We start from the raw sequence: 19,391 nt of genomic DNA, 5'->3' as shown, positions 1-19,391 counted from the left end.
ACTACAGTCTTGGCAGGCAAGAATGTCTTTGGCTCACTGTAAACTGCGATGATGTTTTAAAGTGTGGGATGGTCAGGATAAGCAAAGTGGAAGGAAGGCTGTGATAATCCCTGCAGTACTACGGTACATATCGCATACTGTATGTACTTGCACACATGTGTTGTTTTGCAAAACAGGGATAGGGAAATACACCACTTTATAAGAAGTGGAGGGTGTAGTAGGATTTTGTTGACATCCCTGTTTGAAAGTAAAGCCCCTAACACAAAAGAAGCAAGCTGCCTTTAGACTGCATTTACTGCTCTTGATGACTCCAGTTGTGTGTAAATATTAGAAAACAGCAGGGTCCTGCATTCCAAGAATCACTTGAGCAGTGCCATGAAGACAAGTGTCCTTACTGGTATTGTAGTCATACTCCCAAGCTCTCCTGCTGTTTCTAATCTGTGCGCACAGCCGTGAAAAAACTGGACTGACATTTACAGGCACAGCAGGGAGACACTTGAGTAGGGAATGTTAAAGACTCCGCTACCTATGTTTCAAAGTGGCCACCATACATGATAAATCTTCACAGGAGAACTAGTCGGCACTTCAGCTGATGGTGTAATGAGGATATTGATAATGAAGCACAGAATGCTTCTTTTAGTGCTTGAACATTTTGCAGACAGATTGTTTATATTTTTTTCCCCTAATCTAAAATATCTGGAGAGAGAATCAAATTCAGGATGGGTGTAAGATATTTTTTACATGGTGCTGCTTTGCTAATTTTTACAGGAATATTTCCTAATAAGTTAATATAAAATGATAACGTAATTCCGGATGTCTGTTATAGCTAGCACTAAGAAGGGGGTCAGTTGCTTTCCTGAGTAGTTTGACAGGCTTTACTCACTGTTTTGTCCTAGTGAGCTGCCAGATTTGGGATGCCATAATACCAGTAATGCAATTAGGTTTTCTGCACGTTGTCTGGTTGACTTCTCAGTTAAGAGTTTCTTTCCCTTTGGGAATAAGACTAGACAGACTGTCATTTGCTATTACTAATTCTGCTTAGCATTATCACTGGAGCTTTTTTGTAATTAGCTATCTTAGTTGGCTCTTAAATTTTAATAGCCAATTGAAGCTACATTTTAGCCAAGTTCCATATCTAAATTGCATTCAGTCCATTAACAAAGTTGGTTAAAAGGCTATTAAAACAAAAGCCAATATATGGTGGTTAGCACTTACATGTTTGCAGCAGTAGCAGTACCAGCCTCCAATGAATATTCTCAAGAAAAGGCACTTCCTTCTAGCAAAGGAAGTGCACAAAGAATGACCAAAGTTTGTTTTGGGAACAAAGGCTGATTATACAGAATACTTGTAGAAAAAAAAATAAAATTGAAGTGTGTCTTTTCTGGAAGAAGGTGGGGGAGATGCAGAAGGGGGCAATTAATGGTTCTGCTCAGACTTGACAGGTTCTGGAAAAGCCAAATAAACGAAGTGATGTTTTTCTCCATTTCAGCTGATCAAAATTATTAGCAAAACCATCTGAAGCACCTTCTGGTGGAATTGTCATCTTGCTGAGTTTAGTTTGTAAAACATCCTGCCAGACATTAAAAAAACTGTAAGCGTGCCAGCACATAGGCTCAGAGCACCGCTTCTCTAATTGATAGACCCTATAATTTTCTTTTATACTGAAGACCATGGCTGGATACCTCAGCCTCCCGAGTAATTTAATGTAGCATCAGTCTGAATTTTTTATCCCTAGTAACACTTGTTTAAATTAGATTTTTCTTCTCTCTTCTTTCTTAAGGTGTAGACAGGAGATTAACAGCCTTTGGATCATCCTGTGACAAATAATGGCTTTCTCAGACTTCTGTTTTTTAAAAAATAAGTAAATCTTTACTGTTGTGAAGACATCAGATATTAATACTGCTACAGTTTTAATACAGAGTCTACCAGTTGCTGATGAGTTGTTTCAAGGATGGTTTGCAGTGCCCTGTACGTGTGATGATAGGTAAGTATCAGTAGCTTCATTGCAGGAGGTGTGAGGCAAACCCCAGATTATGTCTGAATAACCAGTGTGTGTATATATATATGCTTTTACCAGCGTATATAATGGGACATCCAAATTAGAGATTCCATAGTGCACCAGTTCCATTGTTAAATAAGACATAGAGCTGGAGCTCATTGAACATGAGTTGGATCCTGTTGCTTGTAGCTGCACTGCAGTATCAAGCTGATGGGAAATGCTCTGTGGCAGTAAGTGCCAGTTCCTTCGTCTCTCTTGCTGTTTTGGGGGTGCTGGGCTCTTTGTGATGATGCAGTAATCAAAGGGAGAAGGAATCTTATCTGTCTGAAGGTTGATTTTCATGATGGGTAGGGAGAAAGGTGTGGTGGATCAACTTCTTTGGAAATTCCTAGAGTCCTAGTTGATCTCATGGATAGCTTTATGCAACTGCATGCTAACTCACATGCATTTCAGTTTTCTTCCCCCATATTTCAAGATTGTGCAGCTGAAGATTTAGAAGGGTGATTCCGTGAATTCTTTGCTTCATTTTAGGCCTTCTATCTCTAGATGATACCTCTATAGCAACAGTTTTAGGGTTTTATGTGTTTTGTTGTTTTTTTTTTTTTTTTCTTTTCTCTTGAAGTGATACATAAAAAAGGGAGTATACTATTTCTGTGAGCTGAGTTTCGCCTGGATGCAGACTAAGCCAGACAGCTTAGAAAAATGCAGCAGCTCTAATTGGATGCTGCAGACTAGTTTTCTCTACACTGACGTGCCATGTTTTTAAACATGAAGTCACCAGCAGTATTGCACTTGTACTTCTTTCTAGCTGTTTTTGTTTCATCTTATCTCAACCAATACCTGTCTTATTTCAGACTGGAGCATATCCTATGCATATAGGCTTTCATGCCAGATTTTAATGCCCTTGCATTTAGGTCTACTGCATACAAATAACTGAAATATTTTCAAATGGACCTGAAGTTCTTTAACTGCCTAAGCTGCTGACAAGTGAATCCTGACAGCTTTTTCTCCATCATTGTGAATGCTGCAACAAGCCAAAACAGGTTTTGCATTTTCTCAGGTATATCCCAAACAGTAAAAGAGTTGTGAAGGAACTGTTATTTGGTGGGAGAAAGATTGCCTCCCATATTTCTGCCTCTTGTGTTGGAAGGTCAGCTTTCCAACCCTGCAGACCTTAGCTGCTGTGATGGGTTTTCATAAGTGTACTCGAAAGAAAAGTGACAAGAACACAGTGAGACAGCTGTGGAGTATAGTAGAAGTGAAAAGAAAGTATACATGTTTAGGAACTTTCCTGAACTAAGTCCTTTTGCCAGACCACTCCAGACAGGAAGAAGCTGGCACAGTGGTAATCTGCATCTGCAGCTTCTGAGAGGAGAAAAATGCTTCTTTGGCAAATGGAGCAAGAAACCTAGAAAATTAAGGATTAATATGTTCATTTATAGAGAAGCAGTGAGAACACAGTAACATGAAATGCAACCAAGGAGGATGCATTCAGAAGACAAAAGAGCCCTGGAAGGGAAGGTACTTCGCTTTGTTCAGAATGCAAACTATAACAGGCAGTTCTGGGAATTGGTGAGTTGCACAGCTGAATGTTAAAAGAAATTAGTTCATACCACAAGAAATACACAATCTGTGCCTTGAAAACCTGAAGGTACTTTCCTTTTCTTTTCTGCCAGGAGAGGAGTGGAACACTGGATCTACTTGAAAGTAAGTAACCCTCCAGCTAGTTTTGTCTATCTGCTGCTAAACTTCAACAAAAATAGTTTTAATAATAAACGGAATTCCTTTTTGAAAACAGATATATCTATAAAAAATAAGAATGCCTTTATTATTGCATTCTCACTAATCTGTCATTATGGAATTGTTTCCTTTGGAATGGTGAAGGTAGATCTGCGCTAGCAAATGTGCAGTCCCTGACTCACTTCTAATAATGCTTGGTGATAGCCGTAGCGAAAGGTATATAGTAAACAACACCACATTTAGAAGACAATATGGTGCTGAAAATATCTGGACATGGTCTAAGAACTAGTTCCTTCTGTCACTGTTGGAGCCGATGATCAGTAATTTGTAGGATTTGGGGTTTTTTAATTAGTGTTGTTAAAGTTAGGATGAGGTGGAATTTAAAACTAATCTCTTATCCAGACCAAATGTTACTTGATATACCACTTTAGAGACTTGACAACGTTTCTTGCCTCTGTTATCTTCATGCATTAGCTGGTTCCATGTGTGGCAGTGAGTTATCTCACTGATTGCTTATTTCCCTTCCAAGCCCTCCTAAAAACAGCTTTGAAACTTGTCATCCATTTCTGGTATAAGTGCAACACAAGGTTTTCTTTAAATCTGACCAGAATACTTTTTTCTCTGTGTGGAAACTGTTCTGTTTTGGGGGTGAATTCCAGTTGTTTATATGGAAAGCTTGAGTTTTCTGAGGTGGTAGTGCCCAAAATATCATTTGAAGCCAGTAAGAGCTGCAGGTATCCAGTATCACTGAAAATCAAGTTTATGTTCCTCTAAAAATATACCCCTTGCCTGCAAGAAAGATAATGATATTTTTGACTGTTTAGCACGCTGCTGAATTACCTTTAAGAGCAGTGATAGAAGCAAAATCGCAAGAGAGGCCATAACAAGGAATGAGCAATTAATAAGTGAAATTGCATGCTGCAGCACTGTAACTCTTAAGCTAACCCACAGAACTTATGCTTGAACTCGACATTCTGAAACCAAAGGTGCTGTGACCAAGGTAATGAGGAACCACAGGCATGAGAAACAAATGTATTGAAATGTGTTCATGTTTTTTGCTGTGTTCTTCACAGTTTTTGCCTGTTGGCTTTGTTTTAAGCTCTTTCAAGAGGTGGTTGTCTTCTTACCCATGTGCATAGTACCTAGTGTACTAGAATGTGAGATGCTGAGTGCTGATGGTAAAGTGAATTTTCTTTTATCAGATATTTTGCTTATTTCATGTCAATATACTTCTTCCTTCTGCCTTCCAAGAGAATTTTTTGGTTATTCCAACCAGTAGTTTAGCTTTATTAGACTAATTATTTAGCCTCATTAAGCTAATTATTAGCCTTATTGAAATCTACATTGCCCTGAAGAGCACTGAAAATGAGCCATAGCAGACCTGAGGCTCTGGCAGGCATTGAAACAGGCCAGGGCACAACAGACCGTTGTGCTTATAGCTGGGGAAATGGAATTGCTTTCCTGGAGAGCCTCTCTGATTCTTGCCTGGGGTTGAAGTTTCAAGGTGTGGGCCTTTCCTACAACAACGGTTGCCTTGCTGCTTCCTCTTCATCATATCAGCTTGGCAAAAACAAGACAGAGCCATCCACCTTGGGTCTTCCCTTCATCCCTGTCAGTCCTATTCAATCTGATTTCTTCCCCCTTTAAGCGTAGACAATGTTAACTGTTATTTGATGCATGTGTGATCATACAACTGGTGTCTAATCAGAGCCGTGCTTGCAATGTTCAGAGCCCTGGGACCAGAAGTAAGAGTCCTGCACGGGTACTGGGGGACCCACTAGATCACTGCGGGTCAGCTGGGTTTTGCAGCTTGGCAGGGGCTGAGATATTCCAGGGAGCCTTCAAAGGGACAGAAATAGCGGAGAAGGGTTTGTTCTCTGCTCTTCTCTAAATTCTCTCCTTCTATTTCTCTTTTCCACCGTAGCATCTCCTCATATCATTATAGAATCTACAGACATTGTTCTTCCCCTTTGACCCATTTTCCCTTTACTTCTCCCCTACAGACGCATCTGACAACTCATCAAAGAAGCCTACAGTTCACTGTGCTTCCACATTATCATGTTGCCTTTGACAATTCTATTAGTTTTTCTGAAAGACCATAAAACTAGGAATGAGAAAATTGTACCAAAGAAGTGGTTTCTTCTGGAGAACAGTTTTATCCAGGTGTATGTTCAGCCACCAGAGTATTCCTTTACTTGGTAGGCATGATAGTTTTCTGTATATGTATTTTCTTGGTATGGTTTCTCAGGAGTATTTGAGTTTCTTAATATATTAATGATCCCCAAGGAAGAGACAGAATAGATTATAAACCCTAAGATTATAATCTCATGAGTTCTCAGGTATCTGGATTGGAAGACGGACGGAGATTTTTGTGTTTCATATTACATTCCACTGGGAGCTTGTTTACTGTCAAAACTTGCCTGAATGCATTGATAGCCCATGTAGGTCAACAGCAGGCAATGGAGAGTGTCCAACTTCTTAAAACTGCAAGTTTTATTTCTAACTGCAAAACTTCTTTAGAGAAGTGCCAGGGAATATTATGTGCCCAACTGTTGATCGGTCTAGTAGAACACCAGCCAAACAAGGATCTAAATGTCTGGTGGCAAAGGGACTTTCATAATCTTCTATGTTAAGAATGACTGCCTGTTCATAAAGTGGAGCTTTAAGTGAGAAACAACATTCATTAAACAGGTTGTTCATAAAGAAAAAAAAAAAAAAAAAAAGATGTCTACTAAGATATTTCCATTCTTTTGTTGCCTTTGTCACTACCTGAAGAAGATCTCTTTGTCTGAACTTGTGAATTTCAAACTCTGCCTGAATAGGTGCATTCCAGTTATGGGCAAGAACACACCTGCCGTTGTATCACAAGCCGTGGCATGTTTCTAGTATATGATCTGCTGGCAAGTTTTTTAAGCCATTAGCCTGCAAAAGACTATCAGACTTGCTTACCCACATACTTTAGAGCAGAATTTGTGGGCATTGCCAGTTACTTATGTTTGTACCAGCAGATGTGATCTGTACTTCCACAGTTCCTGGTGACATCCCAATGTCTGATGAAGACACTCATCAAGAGGAAGGGTAGGGAACATCTGGTAGGTGAATGGGAAAGCAGGATTTCAGGCTATCTGCTCCACAGACCCTTGTTTCCAGGAAGCCACAACTCCCAACAATTCCATGTATGCTTGCTGATCATTACCTCTGCCATTGACACTAGCCTACTACCCAATTTACTGTCACCAGCACTGTTGTAGGATGCACTAGAAACTTTTTTAATCCTGTCATAAATTCTTCCAGGTCTTATTACAGGATCTGTATTTCTTGTTTTGTGTTTCTCTGGAGGAATCAATGAAAGATCCATGATCACTGCTGAATTTTCTGCATTAGATTTTAGTGCTAGATTAATCCTGATAATTAATGAAGCACTATCAAATGCAGTAAGGAATGCTTTTCTAACCTTTCCAACAGAATTAGTGAATTTCTGAATGGAGCACTTCTCCAGAGGCCTGGGTTGTTGTTTGTTTGTTGTTGTTTTTTTTAAAATTATTTTATTTTTTGTTTGTTGTTTTGTTGTTGTTTTTTGTTGTTTTGTCATTATATTTTGTTTGTTGTTGTTTTGGGTGGGGTTTTTTTGTTTGTTTTTGGTCCCTGTGGAGTATCAGCCCAGTCCTAACACTGAAAAAAGGTGGAGGAATAAAACTTCAATATATCTTTGATCATTCAGACTCAGAAGTAACTCAGAGCAAATCATTGCTGCATCTTTCTGTTTTCAGAACAAGGTTTTTGAGAGCAGTGAAATTCAACAATTACTGTTTTGGAAATTTAAACAGATCACTAAGACACATTAATATTTTTGCTTCCTCCTCATCAAATATTTGATTACCATTTGATGGTTGGAGGATTTCACAGTCAGAAACCTTTTGCCTCTCACTGTTGTATCCTTTGCAAAGAAAAAGCCGAATTCAAGACCTGCCCCAGAATTCATGCCTACTTTCTAGCTCCTTTTGAGAGGTTGAGGTGTGTTAAGAGTAGCACATAGCCTACAGAGGGCATACACATAAGTGATACCAAATGGAATGAAACTACTTCTGAAATGTCTAAGAGCACCTCTGATGAGGAGCACAGTTCTTCTAAGAATTAGGGCATGCTATTCCTCTAAAGCCCTTTGCTGTGGAAGAAATGGACAAGTCAGTGGATTAATTATGTAAAACTTGTATTTAGTTTTGCTTCCCATTAATGATGAGGATATCATGCATGGAAATTTATTTTTACATTCAGGATTTCTTATAGTTAGCCTATTTTGCCAAAGTTAAGATTCAATCCATTCTCCATCTGACTTTTTTCTTCTTATCAGCAATCCTGACACTTTATTGATGAGATATAAATATGAAATGGAAGACTCTACAAGCTCAAATGCAGAAAAAGAACTTTTTATAGGGCTATTTTCTCCCTTAAGCTGTTTTGTCCTGCCTACCCTAAAAAACAAGCAAGCACCAGAAGAGAAGAATTAACAGCAAACAAAATGATATAAAGGGAGACATCATTTTTCAGCTGTCCTTTTTACAGGGGTAATTGAAAGAGACAGAAGTCAACTAAATTTGGTACGCTAAAACAATGTACAGTACTGTGAGTTCCTCAACCTAATGGATCAAATACAGTTCTTTAAAACCTTCCCATTGCAAATGCAAGGAGAGAGAATAAAAAGAGGCTTTATTTTCAGAGTTGTTATTCAGTTAACTGTAAAATAATTTCCAAAGATAAAAAGATGTCCTTAATGCTTTACACCATGTGGATTCAGGTTGGAATCTTTTTGTTCTGCAAAAAGTTTTCATCACCAGAATCTCTTTCCTTCCTTGTTCAGGCATTTAAAACCCACATTCAGACCTGTCAAGTCATATACTTGGAGAATGAGACTCATTCAGTTGATTCCTGTCTCACATGTTTCTATAGATAGCCTGGATATCAGTCAGAGAGCAGATTCGCTTTACAACAAAGTTAATGTAATGGGTACATGGGGTCAGTAGCACAGTCCTGCTTCCTTTTGCTGCTCCCTAGTTGCGCGTTCCTGCCCCCTTTTGCTGTGCTAGTATTATTGCTCATTTGAGCCTGTGGTGAGCTGGCCTAACCTCCCGAGGGTACATCCCTTTTTTTAAACAGGGGTCGGGGTTTTTTTGTTTGTTTCAGAAGGAAATTTTAAAGCCCCTTTTTATTTAAGAAATAAATCTTTTTCCCTGGTCCATAATACTTTAATGTCATCTGTTACTGGGCTGGATGTAAGTCATTCAGGTACTGGCCAAAAGTGGTTGTTGGGCAGCTCTGAATACATGTTCTGTCCTAAGAGCCCTGCACTCTCTGAGAAATTCCCTTCTGCCTTCAGACAGTAGAGAATTAGCCAAATATCTGATCAAGCTGCATCATTGCCCCTCATCACTGATATTTTCCTATTGAGAAATACGCACCATAAGTTACATGTGAAAGACAATTATGGAAAGCAAACTTATGCAGGCTGAAAGAAGAAATGAAAACCCCTCAATTACTTCCATTTTCTGGCATTGCTTCTGGTACTGGAGCCTCAAGCATCACTAGGTGTTGTCACTCTCAGCATGGCACTTGCACCACATTTTGCTGCTCTTCTTGTCACCAGCTAAGCAGGTCACAGGGTTAACTCCAGAATGTCCATTTCAAGCTATTAGTTTTGTAATCAGAAGTGCTGGGGAATATGATGAACTGGTTTAGAATAATTTCCAGGGCTGTCAAGGTGCACTTGGCTTGCCCTATGACTCCAAAAGACATGCAGTGGAAGCTGAATGATTGGGAGGGACAAGTTGGAACCAGTTTGCTTCTAGGCTACCCAGTATCGGTTCTTGTATTATAATTAATGTATGCTTATACAGTGGGTGGATTTGATTTTTCATGAAATGGATTACCATAAGTCTATGAGGTGGTCATGACATTATCTTATACTGTAACATTGAAAGGAAACAAAATACACATCCTTTCACAGAGAAGGAGTGGTCCCCAGGACAGTCTTTTTGTGTTGGAAGGATAATGAGATCCTTCAGAATTTTAGGCCTTCACCTGAAATGTGCATGTCTGAAGCTTTGTGTGTTATAATTATGAAGGGAAGGCATTCTTCCCACAAGTGTACTACCTGTTTAAGAGAAAGAGAAGTTACAAAGAATGTGGAATGTAAAATCAGTCTTGATGTTTTAAATAGTATTGACTAGGGACTCTAAAGATTTCCGTGGACTGCTTGATAGAGTAGAAAGAGACAATAGAGAATTTTCTGCATGCTGGCTTTGCAGAAACATGTTCTATATTTGAGTGTTTTATTGAGTGCAGCAACAGAGTATACAAAACATTTGGGATCAATAATGATTTCGTACATCTTTCTTCCAAAGATCCTAAGCTATTCTTCAAACATTGAGCCTTACGGTCTTAGGAGGAGGAACTCATATCTAGGTACTAGGTACCCTCTTCCTTTTAAAGGCAGGGCAACGGGACCAGAAACACTGTTCATATGGCGCAGCATTACATGCTAAGTCAAGTGCTAAACTGCATTTAAAATCCCCACCCAGCACATGTCACTTCATCTCCTGGTCCTTCATGCGAGTCCTGAAAAGCATTTGTTCTTTGTTCACTGTCCAGCTAAATTATTTAGGAACAAAGTTAATGTCCTATGGAGGCCCTGTGTACTAAAACAGCCTCAGTCTGTTCAGTCAAAGCTACGGAGCTATCTGTAGTGGAAGTTATACAGGTTCTTCTCTAAACTCCTTTATCTGCCACAAATGAAGAGCAGTGTGGGTATGTCCTGGATTATTTCTCTTGGTCAGTTTCTCTTAAATACCAGGGGTTGCATTGAACTCATAATTTGGCCTCCCCTGGACTGGGAATTACATTGATCACCTTAAGATAGTAAATGTAAGTGCTGCATCAAGCAAACATTCACATGGCTGACAATTTCCCAAAGCCCTTTAACAGTTAAAATATAATTACCTGGGCAGACATGTGATGATTGACTGACTAGGTTGTGTCATCACCTTAACTATAATTCTAGGACTCCACTGGTGTTATGAAGGGCAGAAATTAGCACATTTCTGCCTCTTTATCTGAGGGAAACTTCCTAATGCTTACAGCAGGGTGCTGAGAGTCAGCATGGTGCTGGTTTCAGTGTCTGTCTCTGTTGCTGAGACCGGAGTTGGTTTGGAGCTTTTCTTAACTCTTTAAGAAACAGGGAAAAATCATAGTCTGCTTCTGATAACTTTGTACTTTATAGTGCAAAAGCAAATTCTGATTCTTTAATTATTTGCAACAGTAAGTGCAATCTCTCTCATTACATTCCTGAAACCTTCCTCTTTGTACGAGTATGGACATTGAGCTGGTATATATTTTCTTTGCATTTTGAGGATCTGGTCTTTTCAAAATGATAGCTATTATTTTGTAGGAAGCTGCTAGTACATCATTAATAAAAGACCAGGGATATTTACCTTTCAAAATATTTATTTACAATTTGTCAGTTTTCGAGTAATTCTGTGATTGCAATCAGTTCTTAAGTTTGTGGGAAGAATTCTAAATATATATTCATAGAGGATGTTTTCTCAAAAGGGGAATAACAACATTCCGCATAAGGTATAAAAGTAATAAAGGTCTTCCATTGTTTTTACAATTCTGGTTTAAATAAAAGGTGTTTTGTGATGCTAGTACAAAGAGCTGTGAGGGTGGTGAGGGAAGACAAAACTGGTGCCTACACATTCAGGTATTTCAAGGGGGAAATTAGATTGTCAGGGAAGGGTTTGAAACGGATGCTCAGGTATTGTAAGGAATGAAAACTACAGTGTCCAGCATTCCTAGATCTGTCAGTGTTGAATACAGACTGAGTAGACATCCCATGCTCTTTTGTATTAATTGTAATTAACTCATTACAAAAATGTGTTCTGTCTCTATCTCCTCACTGCTTCCTCTAGCAGCGAAGAAAGAAGCTGACCCTTTGGTTACCTTAATAGCTTTATATGCAAAATCTCTACTGCTTGCTGGGCTGCCTGCTTGAAGCCAGCTATGGCCTACCGTCAAAAATTATTTATCAGGTTTCAAGAGCCTGTTATAGTGAGGTGGTAAAACCGGTAGAGCCACAATATTACTGTATGTGTAGCCCATATAGGGGCTAGGGTACAAACATGCAAGATGAGTTTTTTTCAGGAATGGACTTCTAATCCAATTGCCAGTTACTCACAGAGCAGAGTATACCACTGTGTGTGGTTTTGCCTAAGGACAGAGCAAGGGTGGGAGCAGGAGGACCCACTGACAAGTAGCCCAGCGATGTTTGGGGTGAGATTTGGGACCAAAGCTGAGACTAAAGATAAATTCTGCATCCCAGAGTAGATGGGTACTTGCTGATGCTTCGTTCTCCCACTCCCCAGTGGAATCTGCCACGATTCAGGCACAGCAAGGCCCGGGTTAAGTCATGCCAAGGGCCCTCCCGCCTGGCAGAGGAAGGCTATGGTAATGGCACACGAGGCTGCTGGAGGCTAGAGGGTGGGCCAGCCCCGTAACTCTGGCTTATCATCATGTGCAAAGCAGTGTGGGCTGTAGAGGGGCCGGGGGTGTGTGTGAGACCTGGGGTGGTACTGAGGGATGACAAGCCTGCGTGTCCATTCAGACAGCTGTGGGGCTCTGCAGCAGTGCGCTGCCTGGGATTGGGTGAATTAAGTGGTTGCAGTGAGGCTCAGTTAGGAATTTGTTGTAGGAAAACTTCGTTTTTAACACAAGGAAGAAATCCTCCTCACTTGGGTTACAGCTTCCACTTAGCTCCACCTGCAAGTCCATTAAGGCGCTTGAAACTTCCCAGTATTTTGATACACAGCTCAGGCCCCATAAACACACACTAGACCTACATCACAGCTCTGGCTGAGAGACTGCCAAAGTTTTTAAAACTTTATAAAGTTATAAACATAGATGAACTATATATGTACACTGGAAACAATCCAGATGTGAAAATCATCTGAGAAGGCATGTGGTAAACACAGTGTCAGTTACTTTTTTATTACATAAAAGCTACAGGTTTTCCTCAGAACTGCAGAGCTCTGACCACAGTGAATTTGGAAAGCAGGCTGGCGTGGCTTAAGGCAGACCTATTTCTGCGCTGGAGAAGTGATTTCACAGGTATCTGGGGGATTTGAGGGAGAGGTAGAGGAGTATCCCCTGTTATCTAGAAGTGGCTTCATGTGTCTGAGCGCCTTATGCAACCAAATTCACTAAGTGCACAAAATGCGCAGTTATCATCCATCCAGGGCACCAGCTGGATCTCAGCAGAGTCTATGGATTGCCATTTTCTCCTGCCGTGATATATCTCTTCAATTTATAATTTCTTTTCCCTTATACATTTATATTCTGCAGCTGCTTGTAAACCCTTGAGATGTACCCGGTTTGAGCCTCCTTCTCCGCGAGACGCATTTACAAAAATGTAGCGGTGGGCCTTTGTCCGCATAAAGAAATTTCTGTCATTGCTGGACTACTTGCTGACCTTGTAGTCTTCTGTGCCACATTGCAGACAAGCGGTGTGTTTATTTAATAAATCTTCACATGTATTCAGGACTTAAAGCCAGGTCCCACCAATAAACCACAGGCCTCGGCTGACTCCAGTGGGGACTGGTGGTGTAGTGGAAAGACCTTTTTGTAAGATGAGAAGAGCCTAGAGGTGGGAGCAGGGCTGAGCGGTTGTACTGATGGGAGTCTTCATAAAGCTGTAGAGATGCACCACGAGTAGGGTCAGCAGAGAACTCCACAGCCACTTGCAGCCAGTTTGCGGCAGCGAAGAAGAGGAATTTTGCTAGCAAGTAGGTAAGAAAGGAGCTAGAAACCGTTTTCAAAAGAAAAACAAGCTTTAAGCAAGAGGTCCTAGTCTTCCGTCAGAAGGAAGAGGACTCAGTACTGGGTTGGCCTAAGGACTCCGGCTGGGCTGTGGCCGCTGGCACGGCGCAGTAAGGGGGCACACAGCTGTAGTCAGGAGCTTCTTACAGGCCTGGACTTGAATAGCTGGAAGGTTTGTTTTTAAAAGAATATTTGCACTCTCAGTTAAACTTTTCAGCTTCTTGCTTCTCTGTTGCGTTACCTCTGAAAGGGTTAACAGGGGGATGAGCTACACAGCTGAGAGCATTCGGAGGGCCGGGGGATGAGGGCTGGGAAGGGCTGTGCCCCCCAGGAGGGCCTGGGCAGAGGTGGGGCTCTGCCAGCTGGGTCACTCGTCTGGGAGTATGGTTCAGTGGCCCCGAGCCAGGAAGAATAACCGACTGCTCGTCCCGTACCCCCTCCTTTTGCCTTTTCAGTGGCGCTAGGGACCTGTTGAAGCACTCGGGACCGAGGGGTGTCAGCGCAGAAGCGAGTGGGCTGAGCGACGAGCCATAGGAGGGCAGCATTGCTCAGACACAAAGCCAGACGCCTTTCAGCCTTGTCCGGCACACGTCCATGGAAGAGCTCCTCCTCTGAGGCCCTCTGCGCGTCCCCAGTGCCACGGGTCCCGCCACCCTGCCGTCGGCCTGGGACCCCGTGTGGGACAGCCAGGCTCATGGGGGAACTGCTGCGCCCGCAGCCCCTGCCAGCTGCTCACCGGTCCCTTGGCAAGCACCGCTGTTCTTGAGCTCGTTTGTTTTTTGTTTTTTCTTTTGTCTTCAAGTGCCTTCAAAAGATAATTACAAGGAGTTAGGGCCATTTGCTCAAGTTACTTTTAATCCCCATGGCGGTTATAATGAAGTGAGTGCTGCACATCCATTTTACTAAAGTAGTGTATAAGGACACACTTGACTTTCTCTCTGCAGATGAGAAAGGACAGATCGTTAAGAAAACAGGTTTCCTTTGGAAGAGCTGCAGACTGAGTCTTTTAGACCAGCTGAGATCTTCGGTAAAGGGCTTTTGGATGCTTCCTTTCCCCCAGTTTGGTGCTGATCCCAGCATCATTGCAGGTTTTATCTCAAAGCAGACAGGCTGCTTTGGTTTACTTCCACAAGAACACCAGTAAAAGCATGCTAGTGAATAGGAGAAATGTCTGTAAGAGGAGAGGAGGTAGAAACATCCCTTACCATGAACAAACACTTCTCTGAAGATTTCCACTTTGTAATGCTGGCAGGTGCCATTCCCTCATGGTTCAGGTGAGGGTTAGGGATTTGGCTGCTTAGGTGCTGGCTGGCTTGCCTCAAGCTGAGTGCCCAAGGTACTGCTAGAGGACAGATGTTTTCACATTCAAATCCTCCTTTCCCAGTTCTTGACTGCTCAGAAGTTGCAGCACATACGCAGATGCATATTCATTTACTATTTCCTGAAAAATTGGCTTCTCAGAGCTGCTCTTCAAGGAAGCGTTGTCCTGCAGTCTCTTACAGAGGAACCAATAACAGGGATTTAAATCAAGCCCTTCCTGTGTGTTGGAAGAGCACATAACTACCCATCCAGAGTATATTTTGAAGCTGAGATTACATTGCAGCTTTCAAGCTAGATATATTTTATATAAAATAATTATGCGGTCTTGTGTTTAAGATATTCACTCAAGTTTCAGCCTTTGGTCTAAGAAATGCTTATTTCCCAAAGTGGAACAATGTCAATAGGAGAGATTCATACCTCAAATAGCTTTATTGCTTCAGGGCTGGGGTGCTGTCCTGGGAGACTGAAAACAGGGCTGTTCCATTCCAAGTGATCTACCCAAGTATTGCAATTTGTGAATAGAAGTCAGAGGTGGAAATGGGGCAGGTTGGCATCAGCAGTTTTGTAACAATTTAGACTTGCATTTTCTCTGCTTTCATTTTTTTTTTTTTTTAAAAAAAAAGAAGTTACCAACATGATTCATTTCAATCCAAACAAAATGCAGGGATTTTATCTTTGCCGCAGAAAACAAAAAAATATATTTGGTCTGGATCCATTTGATTTTTGTCCATTTCTTCTTTTGTTTTGGTTCACCTGGTAAATAATATTCTCAAATATGATTAGAGGGGTCTATGCAGAGATTCATTGAGCAGAAACTGGTTTGTAATTTTATAAATCTTTGCTCAATGGACTTGGCATTGTCTGTCAAATCTTTGATTGACATGACAACATTATGATGCATTTTTGTCCATGGTGACTCATCTAACATCCTTTGCTAGGATGGAAGAGATTTGCATTGTTTTTTCACATCTACCGAGGGGTACAAACACCAGGAAGGGATAGGGATAAATTCCTAATATTCATTAATCTTTTGCTTTTGTGTTATCCTGCCATCCTTCATGTCTTTCCCCAAGTTTCTTAATGTCAGGACTCACTAGGATGAAAGTATTAAATTAAAGGTAACTGGGGATTGAAGCTCTTGCATCACCTTAACATGAAAGCACCATTGATAAGGTTTTGCTTCGCTCTTCTGCAATTCAAGGGGACTTTGAAGTCCACATATGTAAATGACCTGAGTAAACTCAGAATGACCACTAAAAATAAACCCGTTTTCTGTTTATTATTTTATAGCACTGCTGAATATGCTTGTTACTTCAGAGATGTGAAAAGAGAAGACCTCATCTGTAGTTGTCTCTGCAGAGCATTTGCAAAGAAGTCAGCATGCACTGGTACGATATTTGTTATAATCATACTACTACTCCACTACATCTTCAGAGTAAGGAAAATATATTCTCCTTTTGGAATTACTGGATTCAATCCTTTGCCCTGTGTTAAACAGATAGTAGCTCAGACTAAATGATTTTAGTAGTCCTTCGTCCCTTAAAAAATGTTAACCAAATCTACTACTCCGAGTTACAAAAAATGCCATGGCTGTATCAAGGTGTTTCACAAAAGAACTTTTAAACTCTGGATTATAATGAAAAGCTCATTCAGAAAAGAGCAAAATAGTTAATTTTGCAGTGAGAGTGAAACATTCTTTGAATTCCCCAGAGAAGGTTTTCCTGTGGTAAACTCAGCCAGGTGAGATCTCAGGAGGAACAGTAACCAGAAAATGATTCCTGTGATGTTTCGACTTGCAGTTTGCTGTTTTGAAAAGTGCTACATAAACTGACTGACAAAAATGTTTATTTTCAATTAGGTGTCACTGATGGAGCAGCCGTACTTCTTTGACAGTGTGCAGTGCACTCCAGTGCTGCATTGTTATGTTCTGCCACTGTTAATTCAGAAGTCAGTGCTGATTTCTGCTCCACATTCCCCTATGGCAGCCTTAAATGTCTTTAATTTGCCATGACTCAAGATAGGTATCAGTCTTTTCTTTCCTTTCTCACTGTATCTCAACTAGAACCAAGCTTTTGGTGGGCTCACCCCGTGCTTCCCTTAGTATCACATTTAAGGCATCCAGATGGGGTGACAGAATGGAATAAGACACCAGCCCTCCATCTGTTAAAAAACAAGAAAAAAAAAAAAAAAAAAGAGAAATGAAATACAAGGTTTTATTGTTCTTTAAGTAAGAACAGATACAGTCTGTATGTCAAGGCCAAACTATATGCTATTAAATCTATCCTTTGAAGTCTTCCATTGGGCTGACCAAGGACAGATGGTAAACTGTTATCATTTGATATGGGATTAGGTCAAGTCGAAGTTCAAGTTTGAAGGTAACAGTGAGAGTCTCAGTTCAGCTGTCAAATGTATTAGTTTATATAATGAATAGCACATAGTCAGCATCTTTGCTACTGTTGTGCTAGTGTAAAAATGGGGAGATTTATTTAGCCACAGATCTCCACACTCTTTAGAAGTCTAAAATGCCAACGTGTATCTGTTCTAACTTAGTAGCTGATTATCAATACAATCTTTATTCTTTTGGAGAAGAAAAGAATTTAGATCTAGGATGTACTGGCCTAAAATATAATACAATTTATTTTTTTTTAGCTGGCTGATACATTTTCATCATTTGCCTCTGTGTTTCTGTTTTCTTTGCCTATATGCCAAACCCATAATATTCTCATTGGAGGAACCGATTACTAGTATCAGATGTAGGGAAGGCTGTAGCAGCATTTCATTTCTTACACTTTATTTTCACACCCAAATAATGAATGAAGACCATTGACCCTGAAGCTGAAATGCTGCATACATGTTAGGCTTTCTATTCTTTAAATTTAGCAAAGGAAATGAACTTGCCTTAAAAAAACAATCTAACCAAACACGTTTAGAAACAGCTTTTGCAGAACTGGCTGATGTTTGCCATATGACACATGCAATGGACATTAGACGTAATTTGGAAGCAAGCAAAGCAGTTAAGTGTATGCCAGCTGAAAAACTAAGAAAAACAAATTTTCAAGATCTGGTCATAATCTTATACAATAATCCTGTGGCAGCCTCATGGCGTAATAAACATGCAATGCTTATATGAGTTAAGGACTGATGGGATGAGCCTTTGCTGGCGAAGTAAGAGCTAAAGACACTCAAAACAACTTCCTAGAGAACAGCTCTTTTTTATAGCTCTATGTAATATTTTTTTTTCATAAACTCCTCTATAAGAAATTCAGTGGAAAGGAAACTCTTCTGTTAGGTGTGTTGAAGCAGAAAAGAGGAGCAATAGTCATGAACCCTGACAGTATGAGGTACTGTACAGTCACAGAAGAAAGAAGTGCTATTGCAGCACAGGGATTGTGTTTCAGGTACATGAGTCAAGAAATCAAAGCAATCTAAGGTTTTTCTGATACTCTTCACTATATTATGGGTACACATTGACTTTTCTTCTCCATATGACATTTGTTCTTTTATGTACTTATTACATATGTTAATGTGTCATGTGAATAAGTAAATATTGCCAGAAAAACAGGACTTTTGAAGTTGTGACACTTAGTGCTTCATCACTCGACATTCAACAGCTCTTTTTAATTTTTACAGTTGGGATGATGTGTAGCTGACTGTAGCGTTATACTGTGTTAGTAACACATCCAAACTAAAAAAAGAGACAACCCTAGAACTGTTTCTGGTTTACTTTCAGCTCAGAGAGGTTTCTGTCTAAAGGCTCAGGACTCAGTTCCCATTTGAACAGATTTTTAAGCTTGGCTGGAGGTGGTGGGAAAGTTGCTTCATACCATTTTTCCTGTCCCCTGGTCATGGGTCTGTCTGAAACCACTGTTGTAAGAAGCCTGCGGGCTTCCTTCTGTCACAAGGAATGCCACAGCTCCCTGAGTACTGCTGAACTTCAAGGCTCAAAGGCGGCACTGTCTAGTCTGCTGCATCCTTTGCTATACTCCTTTCTCCCCTTGCTGCCTGCTTCGCAGGGCTGAGCCAGCAAACACCAGGCAGAGTGACGGGCGAGATGTGGCAGGCAGACAGGTACTTCGCAGGTGATGGACAAGGCATAACATGGCCCCACATGCCTGCTTCTTCTTTAGTAATCCACAATGCACTGCACTTTATTTGACCAATCTCCTCCATTGTACAACATGAATTTTTTAATTTCAACCTTCAGTTTCAAGACTGGTAAATCTTTGGAAACATTGGCTATGCAGACTGGCCTTTTCCTAACCCACCCCTCCCAGGAAGCTGTATCCATGTCTGGGAATGGGGATGGTGCAAATGCAGCAGTATCACTTGGAGAAATATTCCTTGGAGAAGAGGCTTTAGAAACTTGTTGAGAATTCCTATGAGCCTTTTCTCACCTCAGTATAAGCTTTATACAATTACCACAGACTTTAAAAATGGAAGACTATGACATCAGGTGGAAAGAGCCTAG

General features: G+C 40.7%; 1 long non-coding RNA gene across 1 annotated transcript; it reads left to right on the top strand.

Annotated features, from left to right (window-relative positions):
* Positions 1-1,069: 1,069 nt before the first annotated feature.
* On the top strand, positions 1,070-16,305 carry LOC121091611. The gene is made up of 3 exons (XR_005828979.1): positions 1,070-1,984; positions 3,676-3,706; positions 16,214-16,305. It is a non-coding gene; the product is annotated as an uncharacterized LOC121091611 (long non-coding RNA).
* Positions 16,306-19,391: the final 3,086 nt, after the last annotated feature.

Source organism: Falco naumanni, chromosome 7, assembly GCF_017639655.2.
Source record: "Falco naumanni isolate bFalNau1 chromosome 7, bFalNau1.pat, whole genome shotgun sequence".
Lineage (NCBI taxonomy): Eukaryota > Metazoa > Chordata > Aves > Falconiformes > Falconidae > Falco > Falco naumanni.
This window is presented reverse-complemented; position numbering and strand designations above follow the sequence as displayed.